Source organism: Leucoraja erinacea, chromosome 18 (genome assembly GCF_028641065.1).
Source record: "Leucoraja erinacea ecotype New England chromosome 18, Leri_hhj_1, whole genome shotgun sequence".
In the NCBI taxonomy this organism is placed as follows: Eukaryota; Metazoa; Chordata; class Chondrichthyes; order Rajiformes; family Rajidae; genus Leucoraja; species Leucoraja erinaceus.
The window spans coordinates 10,053,666-10,076,984 of NC_073394.1; the positions used below are offsets into that span (position 1 = coordinate 10,053,666).

At 48.2% G+C, this 23,319-nt stretch overlaps 1 protein-coding gene across 3 annotated transcripts in view; it reads left to right on the forward strand.

The window, feature by feature from the left end:
* Positions 1 to 23,319, forward strand: part of mpped2a (metallophosphoesterase domain containing 2a) — a 121,387-nt gene that overhangs the window by 81,679 nt on the left and 16,389 nt on the right. The gene's annotated exons all lie outside the window — the stretch shown is intronic.

Consider the following 23,319-nt stretch of genomic DNA (forward strand, 5'->3'; position numbering starts at 1 on the left):
CCCAATATACGGGATGTCCCGGCTAATACAGGACGGTTGGCAACCTTAATGCTTACCGAACAATTATGTTTCACCTTTACAGTACCCCAATGGAGAATAGTGTGCATTTCTAGTTAGTACAGTAGAGGAAGAATGTGTTTGTGTTGGGGAGACTACAGAGGAGATTCATCAGGATATTGCCTGGATTATGAGGAGAGGCTGGAAAGGCTAGTTTTGTTTTCCATGTGGCAATCGAGGCTGAGAGGTAACCTGACAGAGGTACAAACTATCTGACAAGATAGCGAGAGACGTAAATGGGATAAATAGTCAGAATCTTTACTTTAGGCTTTAGAGATACAGCGTGGAAACAGGCCCTTCGACCCACCGAGTCCGCGCCGACCAGCGATCACCCCATACACTAACTAGCACTGTCCTACACACTAGGGACAATTTACAATTTTACAGACGCCAATTAACCTACAAACCTGTAGGTTTTTGAAGTGTGGGAGGAAACCTATGCAGGTCAGAGGGAGAATGTACAAACTCCGTACAGGCAGCACCCGTGGTCGGGATCGAACCCTGAGCTCCGGCGCTGAAAGGCAGCACCTCTATCGCTGCGCCACCGTGCCGCCCGCCTGACTTACTCGAGCACTTTGTGCCCTTCTAACCAGCATCTGCAGTTCATTATTTCTACACAATAGTTCAAAGTTTCTAAAGAGGGTTTGGCAGCCCATTTCTGACTCGAGTCGACAGGGTTTCTACCTGCAATTCACTTTTAATGAACACTAAAGTGTGCGGGCAACGGTGAACAGGGGAGAGCTATCAGTGGAGCCCGTGACAGATTACTGCTGTGTGGCCTCTTTGTACATACACAGAGGAAACAGCAGATTGACAGATAAGATTGCACGCGCTCGGTAAATAACCCTCAGCCACTCAACGTTCTGCTCTCAGCCTCTCGTCGTTACCTGGAGTATTGAACCTCTGGCTGGAGAAATGATTGGCTACCTATCCATAACTCACCTTGCCTCCCGGGCACCAATTTAATGATATTTGGCGCCATCGAGCCCTCTCCTGCCTGTCTCCATCACGTCTGTCTACGCAGTCTTTTTACAGTCTCGGTGAGGAGAGGGAGCTGTGCAGGAACGTGGTGGGAAAGGGCAGAAACTAGTTTGATTCTGCCTTGACATTTATTTCATTGATTAAGGATTGGAGGGGAAGTGGGGGAGGGGTGGCAGGCAGAAATCAATGCCGTATAACCCAGACAATACAACATTCAGTAACATCTAACCCAACCTACACTATGTAATTCAACCTATAACACATTGAAGATAGACACAAAAAGCTGGAGTGACTCAGGGGGTCAGGCAGCATCTCTGGAGAATAGGAATAGGTGATATTTTGGGTCTATAACATATTGACACGGTAATGTGGTGGTGACATTGCCAGGCTAATGAGCCAAAGATTAGTTAGTTTTGTTTATTGTCACATGTACCGAGGTACAGTGAAAAGCTTGTTGTTGCATGCTAACCAGCTGAAACACAATACATGATTACAATCATGCCGTCCACGGTGTACAGATACAGGATAAAGGGAATAACGTTTAGTGCAAGATAAAGCCCAAGCTGGACTATGGTGCCATCCTCACCTTGGTGCCATTTATGTTATGTTGTGTCGTGGACTTCTGTATTTGTGCTTTTTTTACATTTTAATTCAATTTCAATGTTATTTTTAATATGGTTTATTATTTATTTTTATTATTTCTTTGTGATTTTTTTATGATACTGCCTGTAAGGGAAATTCATTTCCTTGTCCCAAATTGGGACAATGACAATAAATTTGAATACAATACAATACAATACAATAAAGTCTGATTAAAGATAGTCTGAGGGTCTCCAATAAGATAGATTGTAGCTCAGGAATGCTGTCTAGTTGGTGATAGGATGGTTCAGTTGCCTGATAATAGCTGGGCAGAAGCAGCCCCTGAATCTGGAGGGAATCTGTGCGTTTTCACATTTCTGTACCTCTTGTGTGATGGGAGAGGGGAGAAGAGAGAGTGACCAGGGTGCGACTCATCTTTGATCTCATACAAGCTGGGCATCTTAAAGTAAATTAAATAAATTAAATTGGATTGTTGCAGATTCAGATTAGTACATTGTCATATACCCCGGGGTAGGGTACAATGAATTCCCATGCTTGCATGAAGTTCACAGGGTGAACAGTATGATGTTGATAACGATCCAATGATCGATACAACAATGAATTCAAAACCACAGAATAATGCAAGATTTGGAATGTAAGTTCCAGGAGTGCAAATACTAAAGGTACACAAAAATGCCGGAGAAACTCAGCGGGTGCAGCAGCATCTATGGAGCGAAGGAAATAGGCATCGTTTTGGGCCGAAACCCTTCCTCAGATACTAAAGTCTTGTTGAGTTTCATTGTCTGTAACTCACTTTCACCAATGGCCTATTTCCTTCATCGCCATTACTTTTTTGCACATCTTTAATTCATTCTTTCTATATCTCTCTATATCTTTAATTTCTCTTTCCCCTGACTCTCAGTCTGGAGAAGGGTCTCGTCCCGAAACGCCACCCCATTCCTTTTCTCCAGAGATGCTGTATGATCTGTTGAGTTACTCCGGCTATTTATGTCTATCTAAAGGAATAACTGAATTAACTAGAGTACAGAGAGGCAGGAAAGGACGTGAGTGAGGGGGGGGGGCAGGATGAAGAGCAGGGAATGGTATCAAGACGAGGGAGGTGGATTCAGAATCTTGTTTGGGAAGGAAGGGGGGGGGGGGGGGGACTTTGGGAGAGGAAGTCTTTAGACTTTAGACTTTGGAGCCACAATGCAGAAACAGGTCCTTCGGCCCAGAGAGTCCAGGCCGACCAGCGATCACCCCATATACTAACACCACATTCTGTATTGCCTGGGTTATACTGTCACTGGGTGGCACAGACTCGGTGGGCCGAAGGGCCTGTTTCCGCACTGCAGCTCTAAAACTAAACTAAAATAGACACTGCCTCAAGGACGGTGAAAGGACCAAGGATTTCAGAAGGGAATTGAATCAGCAGTTGAGAGGATTGCATGGGTCAATGCTATGGACTGGGTCCCTCTGCGGAGGGCTGGTATGGACCTGATGGGCTGAATGGCCTCTTCTGCACCATAATGATTCATTAACGTTATCTCCAGTCAAATCGAAGGAGTCTTTTTGCAGGGTGTGTGGTTGTGAGAGAACAGGCGTCACAATTTTTAGTAGAGTTTAGTTTAGTTTAGTTCAAAGATACAACGTGGAGACAGCCCCTTCGACCCACTGAGTCCACACCGAGCAGCGATATCCACGCACTAACACTTCTTATCGAGTCCACATCACAAGATTAGAAATTGTTCAGCCAGAGCTGAACACACTGAACGGCATCTGCATACAATGGCGTCTCTTCTTGTGCTTCTTGTGCATGGTGGTGGAAAGATTGGTGGAAACAGGCCCGTGACATGAACGCTCTTTCCTTGACCCCACACTAACACTGTCCTACACACGTTCTTTACATTTACACAAAGCCAATTAACCTACAAACCTGTACGTCTTGGGAGTGCGGGAGGAAACCGAAGATCTCGGAGAAAACCCACGCAGGTCACGGGGAGAACGTACAAACCCTGTACAAACAGCACCCGTAGTCAGGATCGAACCCGTTCTCCGGCGCTGTAAGGCACTGCCACCGCGCCGCCCTATACCGCGGCAGAAGTGGGAGGGGGATTGCTGCCTTTATTTTGCCGTCGGTTTAGTTGTTGCTGCTTTGTGAGCCTTCCATGTCCTCTGGCAAAGTATGCTGAAGGGTTTCTCGATAATTCATCAGAGAATTGCCTTGACAAGGGCCCTACCCTCTCATTATCGGATCTGACAGTTCATGTGGATCAGCTTTATAAAGGCTAGCAGTTATTTGGGTTTTGTGCAGTAACTTAATCCAAATATTCCTGGACATTCAGGCACCAGCAAGCGAGCTGGATGAATAGTGAGGAGAATGTATTCATCAGACCTTCCTTTCATTTCCTGACAAGAGATGGGGCTTTCATCCGCTTGCCAAACTTATATCGGGCAGAATCAAATGTCAGCAAAGTTATTGTGTGTGTGTGTGTGTGTGTGTGTGTGTGTGTGGGTTGTGGTGGGTGTGTGTGTGTGTGAGTGTGTGTGTGTGTGCGTGTGTGTGTGTGTGTGTGTGTGTGTGTGTGTGTGTGTGTGTGTGTGCATGCTTGTGTGTGTGTATGTGTGTGTGTGTGTGTGTGCGCGAGTGTGTATGTGTGTATGCAAGTGTGTGTATGTGTGTGTGCGTGTGTGTAGGTGCATGTGTGTGTATGCAAGTGTGTATATGCATGTGTGTGTATGCAAGTGTGTGAGTGAGTGTGTGCGTGCGTGTGTGTATGTGCATGTGTGTGAGTGCGAGTGTGTATGTGCATGTGTGTGCGAGTGTGTGTGTGCATGCATATATGTGAGTGCGTGTGTGTGTGTGTGTGTGTGTGTGCGCGAGTGTGTGTGTGCATGTGTGTGCATGTGTGTGCATGCATATATGTGAGTGCGTGTGTGTGTGTGTATTTGATTGTATGTCAGGAACTAAATTGCATGGCAGGTTTGATTGGGGACATTAGGAACTGAAGATGCGTAACATTTACTCAAATCATGAGTAAAAATACAAAGTGCGGGAAGAACTAGGATGAGGTAGTTGAGGCAGGGACTATCACAATGTTTAAGAAGCAATTAGACAGGTTCTTGCAAAGGGCAGGTTTAGAGGGACCAAATGTAGGCATGTGGGGCTAGTGTAGATGGTACATGTTGGTCGGTGTGGGCAAGTTGGGATGAAGGGCCTGTTTCCACACTGTATGACTCTATGATTCAGATTCAGATTCAGATTCAATTTTAATTGTCATTGTCAGTGTACAGTACAGAGACAACGAAATTCATTTAGCATCTCCCTTGAAGAGCGACATAGCAAACGATTTGAATAAAAAAAATAATAAGTGTCCGGGGGGGGGGGGGGTGATTGGCAGTCACTGAGGTACGTTGTTTAGTAGAGTGACAGCCGCCGGGAAGAAGCTGTTCCTCGACCTGCTGGTTCGGCAACGGAGAGACCTGTAGCGCCTCCCGGATGGTAGGAGGGTAAACAGTCCATGGTTGGGGTGAGAGCAGTCCTTGGCGATGCTGAGCGCCCCCGCAGACAGCGCTTGCTTTGGACAGACTCAATGGAGGGGAGCGAGGAACCGGTGATGCGTTGGGCAATTTTCACCACCCTCTGCAATGCCTTCCGGTCGGAGACAGAGCAGTTGCCATACCATACTGTGATGCAGTTGGTAAGGATGCTCTCGATGGTGCAGCGGTAGAAGTTCACCAGGATCTGAGGAGACAGATGGACCTTCTTCAGTCTCCTCAGGAAGAAGAGACGCTGATGAGCCTTCTTGATCAGAGTAGAGGTATTGTGGGTCCAAGAGAGGTCATCGGAGATGTTGACTCCCAGGAACCTGAAGCTAGAAACACGTTCCACCTCCGTCCCGTTAATGTGGATGGGGGTGTGCGTGCCACCTCTGGACTTCCTGAAGTCTACAATGAGCTCCTTGGTCTTCTTGGAGTTAAGGGCCAGGTTGTTGTCAGCGCACCATGCTGCTAAGTGCTGGACCTCCTCCCTGTAGGCCAGCTCATCGTTGTTGCTGATGAGGCCAATCACCGTTGTGTCATCTGCATACTTGATGGTGGTGTTAGTACCATGTACAGGTGTACAGTCATAGGTGAAGAGGGAATAGAGGAGGGGGCTCAGCACACAGCCCTGTGGAACGCCGGTGTGCAGGGTGAGGGTTGAAGAGGTGTGCTTGTCTAACCTCACAGACTGGGGTCTGTTGGTTAGAAAGTCCAGTATCCAGTTGCAGAGGGAGGGGTCGATGCCCAGGTTACCGAGTTTGGTGATCAGTTTTGATGGTATAATGGTGTCGAATGCTGAGCTGTAATCGATGAACAGCATTCTTACGTAAGTGTCTCTGTTGTCGAGGTGGGAGAGGGCGGAGTGAAGTGCCGTTGAGATGGCATCCTCCGTACTCCTGTTCTTGCGGTAGGCAAACTGATAGGGATCCAGTGTGGGGGGTAGGCAGCTTTTGAGGTGTGCCAGGACCAGCCTCTCGAAGCACTTGGTGATGATGGGGGTAAGTGCAACTGGGCGGAAGTCGTTGAGGCTTGCCGCAGTGGAGTGCTTTGGCACTGGCACGATGGAGGTGGTTTTAAGGCAAATGGGGACAACTGCTTGGGCAAGTGACAGGTTGAAGATGTCAGTCCAGACGTCTGTCAGCTGCGCAGCACAGGCCCTGAGCACGCGCCCGGAGATGCCGTCAGGGCCAGCAGCTTTACGTGCATGACTCAACGAGGTGGGCTGAAAGGGGGCTGTACAATCCTGTAATTCAAAGAATGGCTCCATTTTGTTGAATAGATTTCCTCTACTCACCAAGTTTCCACCATTCCAGTGAATCCCCTGTGCATCTTCTCCAAGATCCTCACATCCTAGGAGCTGCACAGTGGCACTGCGGTAGAGTTGCTGCCTCACATCGCCAAACACCCGGGTTCGATCCTGACTACGAGCAGTGTCTGTGCTGTGTTTGTACGTACTTTCTGTGGCCATGTAGGTTTTCTCTGGATGCTCTGGTTTCCTCCCACACTCCAAAGATATGGAGGTTTGTAGGTTAATGGGTTTCTGTAAATTGTCCCTAGTGTATAGGATATGAAAGTAGAGTAACATAGAACTAGTGTGAACAGGTGATCGATGGTCAGCAGGAACCCTGTGGGCCGAAGGGCCTGTTTCCCCGCTGTATCTCCAAACTAAACTAAACTAAAACTAAAATCCTTTCTAAAGCAAACCCCCTCCTATACGGTAGGGGATGAAGAGCATCGTCGGTTAGTTCATAAGTTCATAAGTAATAGGAGCAGAATTAGGTCATTCAGCCCATCAAGTCTGCTCTGCCATTCAATCATGGCTGATCTATCTTTCCCTCTTAACCCCCTTCTCCCCATAACCCCTGACACCCGTACTAATCAACCCATACTAGCAAGCAACAAAAGCTTTTCACTGTACCTTGGAACACGTGACAATAAACCAAACTCAAACTCAAACCGTTAGTCGAAACGTACTTGAAGTCTACTTGTGAAGTTGCCCTTCTTGTGCTGAACTCAGTCACACTCCCCCAGTCGAAACCAGGACCCTGTCATCCCAGCTGTCGTTGCTTAAATCTCTCCGTCTCATCCACGCCAAGGTGTTATTCTGGAAACGCTACTCCCTCTCATTAGAGCAGAGTGTTGGAGTTGCTAATTGAATATTGACTGGAACATTGGCCTTGTGTTACAAGTCTCCCAATTCCTAACGTTGGTGCGGCACGGTGGCGCAGCGGTAGAGTTGCTGCCTTACAGCGCCAGAGACCCCGGTTCGATCCTGACCACGGGTGCTGTCTGTACGGAGTATGTACGTTCTCCCTGTGACCACGTGGGGTTTTTGTCCAAGTCCTCCGGTTTCCTCCCACACACCAAAAACGTGCGGGTGGGTTTGCAGGTTAATTGGCTTCGGTAAAAATTGTAAATTGTCCCTCGCTTGTCGGATAGCGCTAGCGTCGGGGCGACCAATGGTCGGCGCGGACTGCTCCACGCTGTACCTCTAAAATAAGGTAGAGCTTACCGAGGGTGAACTGTGAAACCAAGTTAGCAAAGAGCTGCCTCTTCTCTGTGTAGGAAAGAACTGCAGATGCTGGTTTAAATCGAAGATGGACACAAAATGCTGGAGTAACTTAGCGGGTCAGGCAGCATCTCTGGAGAGAAGGAATGGGTGACGTTTCGGCTCGAGCCGAAACGTCACCCATTCTTTCTCTCCAGAGATGCTGCCTGTCCCGCTGAGTTACTCCAGCATTTTGTGTCTATCTGCCTATTATAAAAGGACTGGACAAACTAGATGCAGGAAAAATGTTCCCCAATGTTGGGCGAATCCAGAACCAGGGGCCACAGTCTTAGAATAAAGGGGAGGCCATTTAAGACTGAAGTGAGAAAAAACTTTTTCACCCAGAGAGTTGTGAATTTGTGGAATTCCCTGCCACAGAGGGCAGTGGAGGCCAAATCACAGGGTGGATTTAAGAGAGAGTTAGATGGAGCTCTATGGGGCTAGTGGAATCAAGGGATATGGGGAGAAGGCAGGCATGGGTTATTGATTTGGGGCGATCAGCCATGATCACAATAAATGGCGGTGCTGGCTCGAAGGGCTGAATGGCCTCCTCCTGCACCTATTTTCTATGTTTCTATGCCTCATCTCTGTGCCGGCCTCTCACGAGCGTGCATCGTCGTTGTAAGAGAGGCAGTGCGCGAGAGGCAGCATTGCGCGGAGGAATGGGGCAGCAATTCATCTGTCTGCTGTTGCCTTTTTCACTGAGCTCATGTCAGGACTGGTGGTGGAAAAGATGGGAGTGCGATGATTTACAAGGCTCCTGGGCCAAAGCAGAAGCAGAGACTCAAAGAAAAATCCCCCTCCTTAATCAATAAACTGATTTTAACAACCCTGCTAACCGTGAAACAATGTTCAAGGCACTCTGTGCGGTTTGTTCTATAATCCTAAATCCCTGCTTCAAGAGGGCACAGCCTAAGAGGGTGGTTAGTAATTGTAACACAAGGCCAATGTTCCAGTCAATATTCAATTAGCAACTCCAACACTCTGCTCTAATGAGAGGGATTAGCTTTTGCAGAACAACATCTTGGTGTGGATGAGAGGGTTAAGTTTAAGCAATGGCCAAAATTAATTGAAAGATACAGCATGGAAACAAGCCCTTCAGCCCGCCGAGTCAATGCTATCCCCTAATCACTCGTTCTACATTATCCCACTCATGCATCCACTTCCTGGACGTTGGAACGATTTACAGGGGCCAATTAACCCACAAACTTATGCATCTGTGGGATGCAGGAGGAAACTGGAGCACCTGGGGGAAACCTGAGAACATGCAAACTCCACACAGACAGCACTCGAGGTCAGGACCGAACTCTGTTGCAACGTAGCAGCAGCTCCCTCAGCACTTAAAATATGTTCACTTAAAAAACCTGTGTCCCATCACTTCATAAAGATATCAGAAAGTAGTTTATTTTCAGTGGATTTCTTTTGGTATTAGTTCTGCCTCCGTGCACATGTTTGTCTTGACAGCCAGGAAGACAATGAGTGCAAGGTAGCTGTTAGCTTCCCCACTGTTATCCCAACTTTGCTAGTATTCAGGCAGTTTTTATTTTAGAGGTACATCGCGGAAACAGGCCCTTTGGCCCACCAAGGCCACGCCAACCAACAATCACGCCGTCCCCTAGTTCTATCCTACGCTATCGGGACAATTTACAGAAGTCACTTACAGGAGCACCAGGAGAAAACCCACGGGGTCACAGGGAGAACGTACAACTCCATATAGACAGCACCCGTAGTCAGGATCAAACTCGGGTCCCCCTGAGCCACCGTGTCGCCCCGGTTGTAACATAGAAACATAGACATAGAAACATAGAAAATAGGTGCAGGAGTAGGCCATTCGGCCCTTCGAGCCTGCACCGCCATTCAATATGATCATGGCTGATCAGCCAACTCAGTATCCTGTACCTTCTCTCCATACCCCCTGATCCCTTTAGCCATCTAACTCCCTTCTTTCCATACCCCCTGATCCCTTTAGCCACAAGGGCCACATATAAATATAGCCAATGAACTGGCCTCAACTACCTTCAGTGGCAGAGAGTTCCAGAGATTCACCACTATCTGTGTGAAAAATGTTTTCCTTATCTCAGTCCTAAAAGATTTCCCCCTTATCCTTAAACTGTGACCCCTTGTTCTGGACTTCCCCAACATCGGGAACAATCTTCCTGCATCTAGCCTGTCCAACCCCTTAAGAATTTTGTAAGTTTCTATAAGATCCCCCCCCTCAATCTTCTAAATTCTAGCGAGTACAAACCGATTCTATCCAGTCTTTCTTCATATGAAAGTCCTGACATCCCAGGTTATAACCACCTCAGAGGAGAGTTAAGGATCACTAACGACATGTAACAATAAACTAAACTAAAGAAATAGGTGAGGTTTCTTTGTACGTCACCTATCCATGTTCACCAGAAATGCTCCAGCACCTTGTGTCCTTTGGTGTAAACCAGCATCGACAGTTCCTTGTTTCAACGATGGTTTACGGAGCGTGCAAAGAAGGCAACAAGTAAAGAGCCCAGAGATCCCTAAGGATGATAACTCTGGAGGAGTAAGCGGAGATGGGGACGAGCAAGAACTTGAGGTGGTTTGAGAACAGCACAGGTTTGAGGGCGGCACGGTGGCGCAGCGCCAGAGACCCGGGTTCGATCCTGACTACTGGTGCTCGTCTGCACGGAGTTTGTACGTTCTCCCCATGACATGCGTGGGTTTTCTCTGAGATCTTCGGTTTCCTCCCACACTCCAAAGACGTACAAGTTAGTAGGTTAATTGGCTTGGTATAAATGTAAAATTGTCCCTAGTGTGTGTGGGGTAATGTTAATGAGTGGGAATCGCTGGTCGGTGTGGACTCGGTGGGCCAAAGGGCCCGTTTCCATGCTGTATCTCTAAACTAAACAAGGATGAGTATTTTCAAAGCAAGGCAGGTGTCTCGAGAGTTGGTCAGATCCAATGCCCAGCGCATTTTCATTCAACGCAATGAATTGCTGCGTTTTTCATACAAGTCGTGCAGCTGCAGACCTGGCTGCACGTCCAAGGCTCATGGCAGTGGAGAAGCCAACTCTGCCAGCCGCGTCCCATTCAGGACCAACGCTGGAGAGATTCAGAGAGCCCTGCAATCCCTGGCTCCCGCCCAACGCTGGGAAAACACTGCTCTATTTACAGGAGGACAGACGACAGCTAATCCTCTCACAACCACTCCAATGGGCAAGCTTCCTTCCATTGTCAATTAGTAGCTCCGAGCGGATGCCTAGCTTTCTCCTTGCCATCTTCCCAAGCAGTTATGGAGTTATACAGCACAGATACAGGCCCTTCAGCCCAACCTGTCCATGCCAACCTAATATGCCCCACGCAACCTAGTCCCATTTGCTGCATTTGTCCCATATCCCTCTAAACCTTTTCTACCATGTACGGTACCTGCACTAGTGTATTTTAAGTGTTGTTATTGTACCTGATTAATCAACCTCCTCCGACAGCTCGTTCTATATATCCACCTCCATCTGAGAGAAAAGGTTGCCCCTCAGGTTCCGAATAAATCTTTCAGCCCTCACCTAAAACTCATGTCGTCTGATTTTTGATTCCCTCCATGGGTAAAAGACCTGTATAGTCACCCTGCCAGCTCACCCCATGATTTTATAAACCACTATATGATCAGTGCTCATCCTCCTGCACTCCGATGAATAAATTCCTAGCTTGCCCCGATATCTTCCTTTTGCTCAGGCGGGACTGTCATATATTGAAAGAATGGAGCGACAGGGCTTGTATACACTGGAATTTAGAAGGATCAGAGGGGATCTTATTGAAACATATAAGATTATTAAGGGGTTGGACATGCTCGAGGCAGGAAACATGTTCCCAATGTTGGGGGAGTCCAGAACCAAGGGCCACGATAGGCCATTTAGAACGGAGATGAAGAAAATCTTTTTCACCCAGAGAGTTGTGAATCTGTGGAATTCTCTGCCTCAGAAGGCAGTGGAGGCCAATTCACTGGATGCTTTCAAGAGAGAGTTAGACAGAGCTCTTAAAGATAGCGGAGTCAAGGGATATGGGGAGAAGGCAGGAATGGGGTACTGATTGTGGATGATCAGCCACGATCACAGTGAATGGTGGTGCTGGCTCGTAGGGCCGAATGGCCTACTCATGCACCTCTTGTCTATTGTCTATTGAGTCCAGGCAGCATCATCGTAAATCTTGTCTGCGCTCCTTCCAGCTTAATGAACGCAATACTCCAAATGCAGACTCACCAACATCATGTACAACTGCACATAACGTCCCAACTTCTATACCCGATACCCTGACTGATGAAGGCCAATGTACCAAAAGCCTATGTACCTGTGATGCCACTTTCAGGGAACAGATCCCTCTGCTCTACAACTCTCCCCAGGGCCCTGCCACTCACAGCGAAGGACCTGCTCTGGTTTCATTTTCCAAAATACAACTCCTCACACTAACCTGCATTAAAATATATTAGCTTCTCTCCCTCTCCTGCCCAGACCTATTATTTTCAGCAGGCACAGCAGCCTCTCCTTTTACATTAGTGATACAGCTCGGAAACAGGCCCTTCGGCCTTCTGATTCCGAGCCGACCAGCGATCCCTACACATTAACACTATCAGTGGCGCAGCGGTAGAGTTGCTACCTTACAGCGCCAGAGACCTGGGTTCGATCCTGACTATGGGTGCTGTCTGTACGGAGTTTGTACGTTCTCCCTGTGACCTGCGTGGGTTTTATCCGGGATCTCGGGTTTCCTCCCAAACTTCAAAGACGTACAGGTTTGTAGATTAATTGGCTTGGTACAATTGAAAATTGTCCCCAGTGTGTGTAGGACAGTGTCGGTGTGCGGGGATCGCAGGTCGGCGTGCGCTCGTTGGTCCGATGGGCCTGTTTTGACGCTAGTATCTCTAAACTAAAAAAACGACACTAAACTATCCTACACACACTAAGGACGATTTGCAAATTTTCCAAGCTTATTAACCTATAAACCTGTTCGCCTTTGGAGTGTGGGAGGAAACTGGAGCACCCGGAGAAAATCCACGTAGGTCACGGGGAGAACGTACAAACTCCATACAGACAGCGCCCGTTGGTCTGGATCTCTGGCACTTCTTCTTCTTGCATATGGCGTGCACAGCCTAAAGTTGTAGGACAACTTGTTCTATTTGATCTTACTTGATTGTGCACGCCAGGTTGATTGCATTCGTCAAAACAGGGTGGACCACGTGAAGGTTGCAATCTTCCACCCCATCTCTGGCGCTGTAAGACAGCAGCTCTACCACTGCGCCACCGTGTCGCCTTGTGCCAGGAATATATATTTGCTGCTCATCATTTAACAGCCAGCGTTAAACGGAGGTCGCAGTTTAGCAGTGAAAGGGTTATCGGTGAGCTGAGATGTCGAGCCTGATGACGTGATGGTGTTCTAAGTGATTGCACTGAGAGATAAGAGGCCAATAAAAGGCATCAATCAGTTTTGATTGAAGTTGCCGTGCAGAGATCCTGGCGACACAGCACTTCCACCTGAACTTTGCAATTACAGGAATCATAAATAATCTCGGGGACGTTTGCCAAACTCTTCCTCCAACTCAGGCGAAGAGGCAGAGCAGAGTCAGGTTAAAAACAAGCAACTCGAGATGACGGAATTCAATAAAGACATTTCACAGTCTCAGATCACTCCGAAAATCTGGTCCCCCCATTCTCCAGGGAGCGTGCGGAGGCTTTGGAGCGGGTGCAGAAGAGGTTTACCAGAATGCTGTCTGGATTAGATGAAAATTCTGGAGTAACCTAGAGGGTCAGGCAGCATCTCTGGAGAAAAGGAATAGGAGACATTTTGGGTCGAGAACCTTTTTCAGACTGATTGTATTGGGCGGGGGGGGGGGGAGGGGGGGGCAGGGAGGGAACGGGAGGGAACTAGAAGCTAGAAAAGACCCGGACACAACAGGTGACCTCAGGCAGGGAGGTTCCCAAATGGGCCGATTGTTGGCTTGGGACATTTGTGATCCCAAGAGGGATACATCACCGTGAACTGTGGAACTGGTTAACTGACTTTTAGTGGAGGAAGGGGGGAAAAGCAAGGGGGGGGGGAGGGAAGTATCTGCGGAAGTTACCTAAAATTGGAGAATTCAATAATGAGAATGGTTTGGAGGATGACCTTTGCATCAGAATGGGGTATGGGGAGAGAGGGCGATTACAATGGATGGGATGTCGGTGAGAATGGAGCATGAGATTTGATTGCCTGGGACACAAGGTAACTCAGCGGGTCAGGCAGCATCTCTGGAGAACATGGATTACATGTCGTTTCGGGTCGGAACCCTTCAGGTGGTGAATCTCTAGAACTCTGCCACCGAAGGTAGTTGAGGCCAGTTCATTTGCTATATTTAAGAGGGAGTTAGATGTGGCCCTTGTGGCTAAAGGGATCAGGGGGTAAGGAAGGCAGGTACAGGATACTGAGTTGGATGATCAGCCATGATCATATTGAATGGCGGCGCAGGCTTGAAGGGCCGAATGGCCTACTCCTGCACCTATTTTCTATGTTTCAGACATGGATTGAATCTTGGATTATGTGGGTTTGATTGGAAATAGCAGTGAATTGGGCAGACTGGATTTGTGCTGAAAATGACATAGTTGAACCTAGTGATAGCCTCAAAAACCTGGAGTGACTCAGCGGGTCAGGCAGTACCTCTAGAGAAAAGGAATAGGCGACGTTTCAGGTCGAGACCTTTCTTCAGACTGAGAGTCAGGGGAAAGGGGAAAGGGAAATGAGAGATATGGATGGTGATATACAGAGAAATAGAGCAAAAAGATGTGCAGATCAGCCATGCAGGATGATCAGCCATGATCATATCGAATGGCGGTGCAGGCTCGAAGGGCCGAAAGGCCTATTCCTGCATTTATTTTCTATGTTTCAATGTAGAAAGGTAACAATGATAAAGGATACGCCATTGTTAGCTGTGGGCTGGGTGAAAACAAGTTACAGACAATGAGACTCAACACGATGACTTTGAAGCTAGAACAAGGACGGGTGGGGGGTCTTCCACCGGGTGGTGCCACCGCAGTGGCGGCCTTGCCAGCAGCTCGTAGTCCTTTCACCCATTTTGTTATTTTTAGTGTGTCTAAATGTGTGTTTTAATGTTTCTTAGTATGTCTTATGTGAGGGGTGGTGGGGGGAGGGAATAGGGGGAAACCGTTTTTCAGTCACTTACCTGGACGGAGATGTGTCTTTTCTCTGTGTCGAATCTTCGCCCCCCCCTCCCCCCCCCCCCCCGCGGCCTACCAACTGGATTGGCGCGGCCTTTCCTACCGGAGTCGGCCCAGAGCTTCAGCAGCGGGCGCAGCGCTGAATCCATCGCGGAGCGGGGCGATCCCTTATCGGGGATCACCTGTGTTGGAGTTCCGGAGTGTGTTGGGCCTTCTGACTTTAACATTGTGGAGGTGTGGTTTGCGGAGCTTCTAACCGCGGGTGCTGACTTTAACATCGCGGAGCGGGGCGATCCGTTGCCGGGGATCGCCAGTGTTGGAGCTCCATCCAGCGGGGCCTGGGGACTTGGAAGCTGCGGTCTCCGGTAGGAAGCGGCCGATTCGGAAACTCCAAGCCGCAGGGTGTGTTCCTCCTTTCCAACACCGGACTTCCGACCATCCCGGCGAGAGGGCCTGTACATCGGGCCGTCCGTAGCAGCGACTGCGGAGAGTTCAAAGGCCCCGACCACGGGTGAACAAAGAGGAAGATGACTGAACTTTATTGCCTTCCCTCACAGTGGGAAACATTGATTCCGCTGTGGTGGATGTTTATGTTAAACTCTATTTTGCATTGCATTATTTTTATTCGTATGGCTGTATGGTAACTCAAATTTCACTGTACCAATTGGTGCATGGGCCAATAAATGTGAACTTGAACTTGAATGTCGGTGATCGGAGACGGGATAGTGGTGGAGGCTTTTATCTTTAGATAACTGCGACCACTGCAGAGATCGATGCTGGGGCCTTTGTTCATTGTGATATAGATTAAAGATTTGTCAATGCAGAAAGTCTGATTAGTAAATTTGCTGATGACATAAAGATAGGTGGTCTTGTGGATAATTAGGTGGTGTTGTGAATAGATTCCCTTGGAGGCATAGCCTTGAAGTATTAAAGCAGAGGGATTAAACTATTAAAACACTTGTGAGATCACACTTGGTATGACATGTACAGTTCCACCCACCACAGCAGAGGAGAGAAGTTCTACTATGCGATTATTTTTAGATATACATCGCAGAAATAGTTCCATAGGCCACTGAGTCCGCGCTGACCAGCGATCTGCGTACACTAGCACAATCCTGCACACTAGGGACATTTGACAATAGTTAGCGGGGCCAACTAACCTACAAACCTGTACGTCTTTTTATTCTGGGAAGGAACCAGAGCACCCAGAGAAAACCCACGCAGGTCACGGGGAGAAGATAGAAGCCCCGTGCAGTCAGCACCCATAGTCAGGATCGAACCTGGGTCTCTGGCGCTGTGAGGCAGGAACTCTAGCATGCCGACCCGTGGCTCATTGTGAGAACGCAGGGAGGTTTAGTGATGAGGAAGTAATGCCAAGGCTGGATCTGTACCTGGGGTGGAGGGTATTGCACCGAGGAGTTCCCTGCAACCTGCGGACTGGAAGAATCTGTGTACCATGTGTATATGGAGTGTGTGAGGCTGCAGCCACTGTTTCAATACCTAAAGTGGCTACTCCTTGCCTTCTGGCTGCATTTTTCACCCACCATCCTCATCTTTGGACACCCTGTGGGTAGGGAAGAGGGTAGGGGTGAAGATGTCCTGGTTGGGTTGCTCCTGGGCCTGGCCAAGCTGGCCATCCACTAGTCACGGCGCCAGGGGGAAGCCCGAGCCGGCTGCTTGCCCCTTTTCCGGGGTTACACCCGTGCTCGGGTGGGGTTAGAAAGGGACAACACCGGGAACGCTGGGCACCGCAGAGGGTTGAATGCATCCTCAATAAGGATTGTAACATCGTTGTATAAATGTTGTTTAGGATATTTGTATTGTATTGTATTATGGTGGTGGGTTCTGGTTCGTTTTATTGTTGCGCAAATATTATTTTTTTATAATTGAATACATTTTTTGATAAATTAAAAAAAGGCTGGATTTGTTTCCTTTGGAACAGAGGGAGTTGAGAGGAAACTTAAATGAGGTGTGTAAAACGATGACGGGGCCCAAAGAGAACGAACAGGAAGAATCAACGTCCCTTAACAGTGGGGTCAAAAAACAGGGGTCAAAAGTTGACAGTAATTGGTGGATGAATTAAAGGCAACTAAAGAAACATTATTTTCACCCAGAAAGTGGTGGGTGTCTGGAACTCACTGCCTGAAAGGATGATGGAGACAGAATCATTTGTCACATATAAACAGGGCTTAGATGTCAAAATCGAGCCTCTTGCATATGGGCTCAATAGACAATAGACAATAGGTCCAGGAGTAGGCCATTTGGCCCTTCGAGCCAGCACCACCATTCAATGTGAGCATGGCTGATCATCCCCAATCAGTACCCCGTCCCTGCCTTCATAGTTGAGGCCAGTTCATTGGCTATATTTAAGAAGGAGTGAGATGTGGCCCTTGTGGCTAAAGGGATCAGGAGGTGTGGAGAGAAGGCAGGTACAGGATACTAAGTCGGATGATCAGCCATGATCATATTGAATGGTGGTGCAGGCTCAAAGGGCCGAATGGCCTATTCCTGCACCTATTTTCTATGTTTCTATGCACAATCATGGTCTTGTTTTTAAATTGTGTTTTGCAATAATATCATGTGGGTTTTTTTGCACAGTCTTTTTCTTTTCACTGCTTTGTAGAACTTAGGTGTAATTAATGTGTACTTTATGGTTTTGCGTGTTGTCTGAGTCGAAGTGTCTGGTGATGCTGCTGCATGCAAATTCTACCTCCTGGTACAATGTTCAATCCTTGTACCTACACTTCACTGAACTTGTGCATCTGACAATAAACTCAACTTGACTGGGCTTGACATAGATAATAGACAATAGGTGCAGGAGTAGACCATTCGGTCCTTCGAGGCAGCACTGCCATTCAATGTGATCATGGTTGATCATCCCCAATCAGTATCCCGTTCCTGCCTTCTCCCCATATCCCCTGACTGCTATCTTTAAGAGCCCTATCTAGCTATCTCTTGAAAGTATCCAGAGAACTGGCCTCCACCACCCTCTGAGGCAGAGAATTCCACAGACTCACAACTCTCTGTGAGAAAAAGTGTTTCCTCGTCTCCGTTCTAAATGGCTTACCCCTTATTCTTAAACTGTGGCCCCTGGTTCTGGACCTCCCCCAACATTGGGAACATGTTCCTGCCTCTAGCATGTCCAAACCCTTAACAATCTTATATGTTTCAATAAGATCCCTTCTCATCCTTCTAAACTCCAGAGTGTGTACAAGCCCAGCCGCTCCATTCTCTCAGCATATGACAGTCCCGCCATCCCGGGAATTAACCTTGTAAACCTACGCTGCACTCCCTCAATGGCAAGAATGTCCTTCCACAAATTAGGGGACCAAAACTGCATACAGTACTCCAGGTGTGGTCTCACTAGGGCCCTGTACAACATAGGCAGGATGGGCCAAGCAGCCTGGTTGCCCATCCTGATTCCCCTATGACTCTAATAACTGGGCTACAAGTGAAGTGGTTTTAGACTGGATAGTTCTGCAATGGTTGATGAAGGCCAATGCTAGTGGTTTTGATTTATTATTGTCATGGGTATCAAGATTGCGTGCTATCCACTCAATTCATATTATACATGGGTGCAAATCACGCAAGCCCCACAGGTAGTACAGAGAGAAAAGTACCACAGTGGAGAATATAGTGTCACAGCATTATAGTGTCACAGTTGCAGAGAAAATGTCCAAGGTCCACAAGAAGGTAATGCTGGGTGATCGAAAATACATCCTTGGCTTATGGGAGGACCGTTCTAGCAAGTCTGATAACAGCGGGGGAGGGGAGGGGAGGGGAGCTGTTCCTGAATTTGGATGTACGCGCTGTCAAACTTTGTATCTTCTTCCCGGTGGGGGATGGGAGAAGATGGAATGACCGGAGTGGAAAAGTTAATGATGTTGGCTACTTTCCCGAGGCAGTGATGTGTTGATAGAGTCAGTGGTGGGGAGGCTAGTTTGTGTGATGTACTGGGCTACATCCATAACTCTCGACATGTGTTGTGCGCTCTTGGGCAGAGCTGTTGCCAAACCAAGCTGTGATGCAACCTCATAGGATGTGTCCGACGGTGCCTCTGTAGATGGTGATACTACTCGTTGGAGGCATGCTGATCATTTTCTGAGGAAATAGAGGCATTAGTGTGCTTTCTTGGCCACAGCTTCAATGGGTTTGGGCCGGGATAAATTGTTGATGACCACTGGGCCTATATTCGCTGCAGTTTCGAAGAACGAGGGCGGACTTCATTGAAACGTACAGAATAGTGAAGCGCTTGGATAGAGTGGATGTGGAGAGGAGGTTTCCACTAGTGGGAGAGTCTAGGACCAGAGGTCATAGCCTCAGAATTAAAGGACGTTCTTTTAGGAAGGAGATGAGGATGAACTTCGTTAGTCAGAGGGAGGTGAATCTGTGGAATTCTTTGTCATGGAGGCAAAGCCAGTGGATCTAGTTAAGGCAGAGATGGATAGATTCTTGATTAGTACAGGTGTCAGAGGTTATGGGGAGAAGGGACGAGAATGGGGCTAGGAGGAGAGGGAGAGGGGTGAGGAGAGGGAGATGGAGAGGGGGAGGAGAGGAGGGGTGGGGAGGGGAGGAGAGTGGGAAGGGGGAGGGGGGAGATGATGGGGTACCACCATGAGGTACCACCTCCAGTTTAAGAGGACCAAGAACCAAGAAACCAAGAACCAAGCAGATTGATCATCAATGATTGAAAGGCGAAGTGGACTTGATGGGCCGATTGGCCTAATTCTACTCCTATGACATGAACTTAGGAACTTGAAATATGCCTCAGTATTTGAAACGCTTAACCAATTCAGTTTCAGCACCATTGATGCTGACTGGGACAGATGGATGACGAGAAGAAGCTATTCTTCAACCTGCAAGCAGTGGTTCTCAGGTTCCTGTACCTTCTTCCTGATGATAGCAGCGAGATGAGAGCGTGACTATGTTGGTGTGGGCCTTTGACGATATTAGCTACCTTCTTGAGGCAGGGCCTCCTGTGGATCCTTTTGATGGTGGGGAGGTCAGTCACCCCGTTGGAACGGGCAATGTCCACCACTCTCTACAAAGCGTTCTTCATTCTTGAGCGTTCGAGTTCCTGAACAAGGCCGTGATACATAGAACATAGAAACATAGAAAATAGGTGTAGGAGGAGGCCATTCGGCCCTTCGAGCCAGCACCGCCATTCACTGTGATCATGGCTGATCGTCCCGTATCAATAACCCGATGCGACCAGTCAACTTGCTCTCATAGACACATAGAAACATAGAAAATAGGTGCAGGAGTAGGCCATTCGGCCCTTCAAGCCTGCACCGCCATTCAATATGATCATGACTGATCATCCAACTCAGTATCCTGTACCTGCCTTCTCTCTGCCGTACATCTGTCGAAGTTTGATGTTTCACAACCCATAACTAGTCCGAAGAAGGGTCTCAGCCCGAAACGTCGCCCATTCCTTCTCTCCAGAGATGCTGCCTGTCCCGATGAGTTACTCCAGCTTTTTGTCTTATCTTCGAAGTTCGAGAGAGTGTTCGGCGACATGCCGAATCTCCTCAATCTTCTGAGGAAAAGCTTTCATTGTAACCAAGGTCAAGGTGTGTCAACTTGCACAAGGCTGCCGACAGTGAAGATAGCCGTGAAGATCTGCTCTCCTGGGTGGAATAAAATTCCCATTAACATTCTCCTTCTCATTGGCCTTGACAATTTGATCCATGGTGCCTTTGCAACAGACCCGCCCCCTATTGCTATGACAAGGAGACAAACACTGGAAGAATCGCTTCTTTGTGCAAAAGGTCATTCCGGTCGCTCGTCAGATTTTATCAAGTCAGATGAGGGGACAAAAAAATAATGGGAGTTTTTTTTCATCTTTTCACTCCCAGTGGCAGAGTGGATAAATATACTGATTCAACAAAGCTAACATAGAGAACCTCGCAAGCAGTCACAGTGGTTTCAAATAAGGGAGTGGGATGTCAGGAGGTTTTTAAGCAGAGGAGTGAAGGGCGGGCGGCACTGTGGCGCAGCGGTAGCGATGCTGCCTTACAGCACCAGAGACCTTGGTTCGATCCTGACTGCGGGTGCTTGTCGGCATGGAGTTTGGGCGATCTCCCCATAGCCTGTGTAGGTTTGTGGGCTAAATGGCTTTGGTATGATTTTAAATTGTCCCTAGTGTGTGTGGGATGCTCTTAGTGCACGAAGATCGCTAGTCGGCGGAGACCTGGTGGGCCGAAGGGCCTGTTTCCGCGCTGTATCTCTAAACTAAACTAAACTAAATTAAGAAAGGGTGAAGATTTTGATTTTAACTTCACATTGCCGCCTTGTTCCAACTATGGATGGGGACGGGGGCAGGATTGTGGAGATTGGAGCTGAATTTGCTTTGCCTCCAGGGTGTGTGGGATCAGTATCCTTTCCTACAAAGCAGAAACCAGCTGCAAAAGGTGTATAGTTCTGCATTTGAAGTGCCCTATAAACACAGGGATGCTGTCTCTCCGACACAGGGCTTGGAATAAACACGTCGGCCATCTTGAACTTGAAAGAACAACATCCTAATTTTTCTTTTTCCAATGCCAAAGCATTTCCTGCAGTCGGCCCGAAACATTCAACGTCTGAAAGATAAAAAGAAAATCTCATCTACTGGATGGAGAGAAGGCTTTTTTTTTTAAACTTTGATTGCCGTTTGCAATGTGAGAGGATGTTTAATCATTTATAAGTCTGGGTTTAGACTGCAGAGGATCTCACTAGCTTTGTAACTGCGTGCTCCTGACTTGGCTGTGTAGACAGGGTGTGCTGAGCCATCCATTCGAGAGGCGATCACACATGCTGGGCTAATAATTCAGAGAATGAGCGGTTTCGAATCCCATCCGAGGAGTTCGAATCTCACACTGCGCCGAAGGTATCTTGATTCAGTGAACTAAATCTGACTGTAATCAAACACAATCTGTTACAATCAGATAAGGAGTTATCATATGAGGAGAACATATGCTCACTGGGGCAACTTTTAATGGGAGACTTTAGTTTAGTTTAGGGACCCTTGGTCTCGCCGATACACAGGAGTTGACACCTGGAACAGCGGATTCACTAGATGAGGTTGGAGGAGGTGCAAGTGAACCCCTGCCTCACCTGAAAAGACTTTTGGGGTCCTAGGATGGAATCGAGGGGGGGGGAGGTAAAGGTACAGGTGTTGCATCTCCTGAGGTTGCAGGAGAAAGTACCTGGGGATGGGGTGGTTTGGGTGGGAAGGGACCAGTTGACCTGGGAGTTGCGGAGAGAACGGTCTCTGCGGAAAGCACAAAGGGGTGGAGATGGGAAGATGTGGCCAGTGGTGGCGAAAATGTTGAAGGATTATATACTGTAGGCGACGGCTGATGGGGTGGAAGGTGAGGACAAGGGGGACTCTGTCCTTGTTACGAATGGGGGGAGGGGGAGCAAAAGCGGAGCTGCGGGATATCGAGGAGACCCTAGTGAGAGCCTCGTCTATAATGGAAGAGGGGAACCCCCGTTTCCTAAGGAATGGGGACATCTCCGATGCCCTGGTATGGAACACCTCATCCTGGGCACAGATACAGCGTAGACAGAGGAATTGAGAGTAGGGGATAGAGTCTTTACAGGAAGCAGGGTGGGAAGAAGTGTAGTCTCAATAGCTATGGGCATCGTTGGATTTGTAATTGATGTCAGTATACAGTATTCAATACTTGGATGCTAATGGGTTAGAGGAGAGTTTGGACAAACTTGAATTGTTTCTCTAGGATGTTGAGGTTGAGTGGGGAATTGATTGAAGTATATAAAACTATGAGAGGCATAGATAGGGTGGACAGCCAGAGCCTTTTTTCAAAGGGTGGAAATGTCAAAGACTAGGGGGCACAGCTTTAAGGTAAGATGCACACAGATTAAAGGAGATGTGCGGGCAGGTTTTTTCAGTGCTTGGAATGCAATCAGGGTTGGTGGCATTTAAAGGGCCTGTCCCACTTAGCCGTCATTTGCGCCTCATTTACGCGTCATATGTAAAATAGGTCGACGCGCGTGGGGTGCCCGTGGGTGACGCGCGCATTGTGCATGGTGAAGCGTGGAATCGCATGCGGTGGCGAGCGGTATTGCGCGGCGCTCCAGGATTACGTAGTGTAACGAAATCCTCGCACGCCGCCTGCAAGGCGTATTGGCGTCGCACGCTGGCGTCCTGATGTCTCTCGTGTATCACGTGGTGACGCACGGCTACGTCACCGTGCGTCGACGTCCGGAACCATGCGTTGCCGCGCGCCGGAGGATATTCTAATGACGTCACGCGCACCAGACGGCTATGCTGACGCATGATTTGCGTGCGACATCACGCGTCATGAAACGTCGACCAATTTTACATATGACGCATAAATGAGGCGCAAATGACGGCCAAGTGGGACAGGCCCTTAAGAGACTTTTAGATAGGCACGAGGATATGCAGGAAATGTGGAGATGTGGATCAGGTGCAGAGGA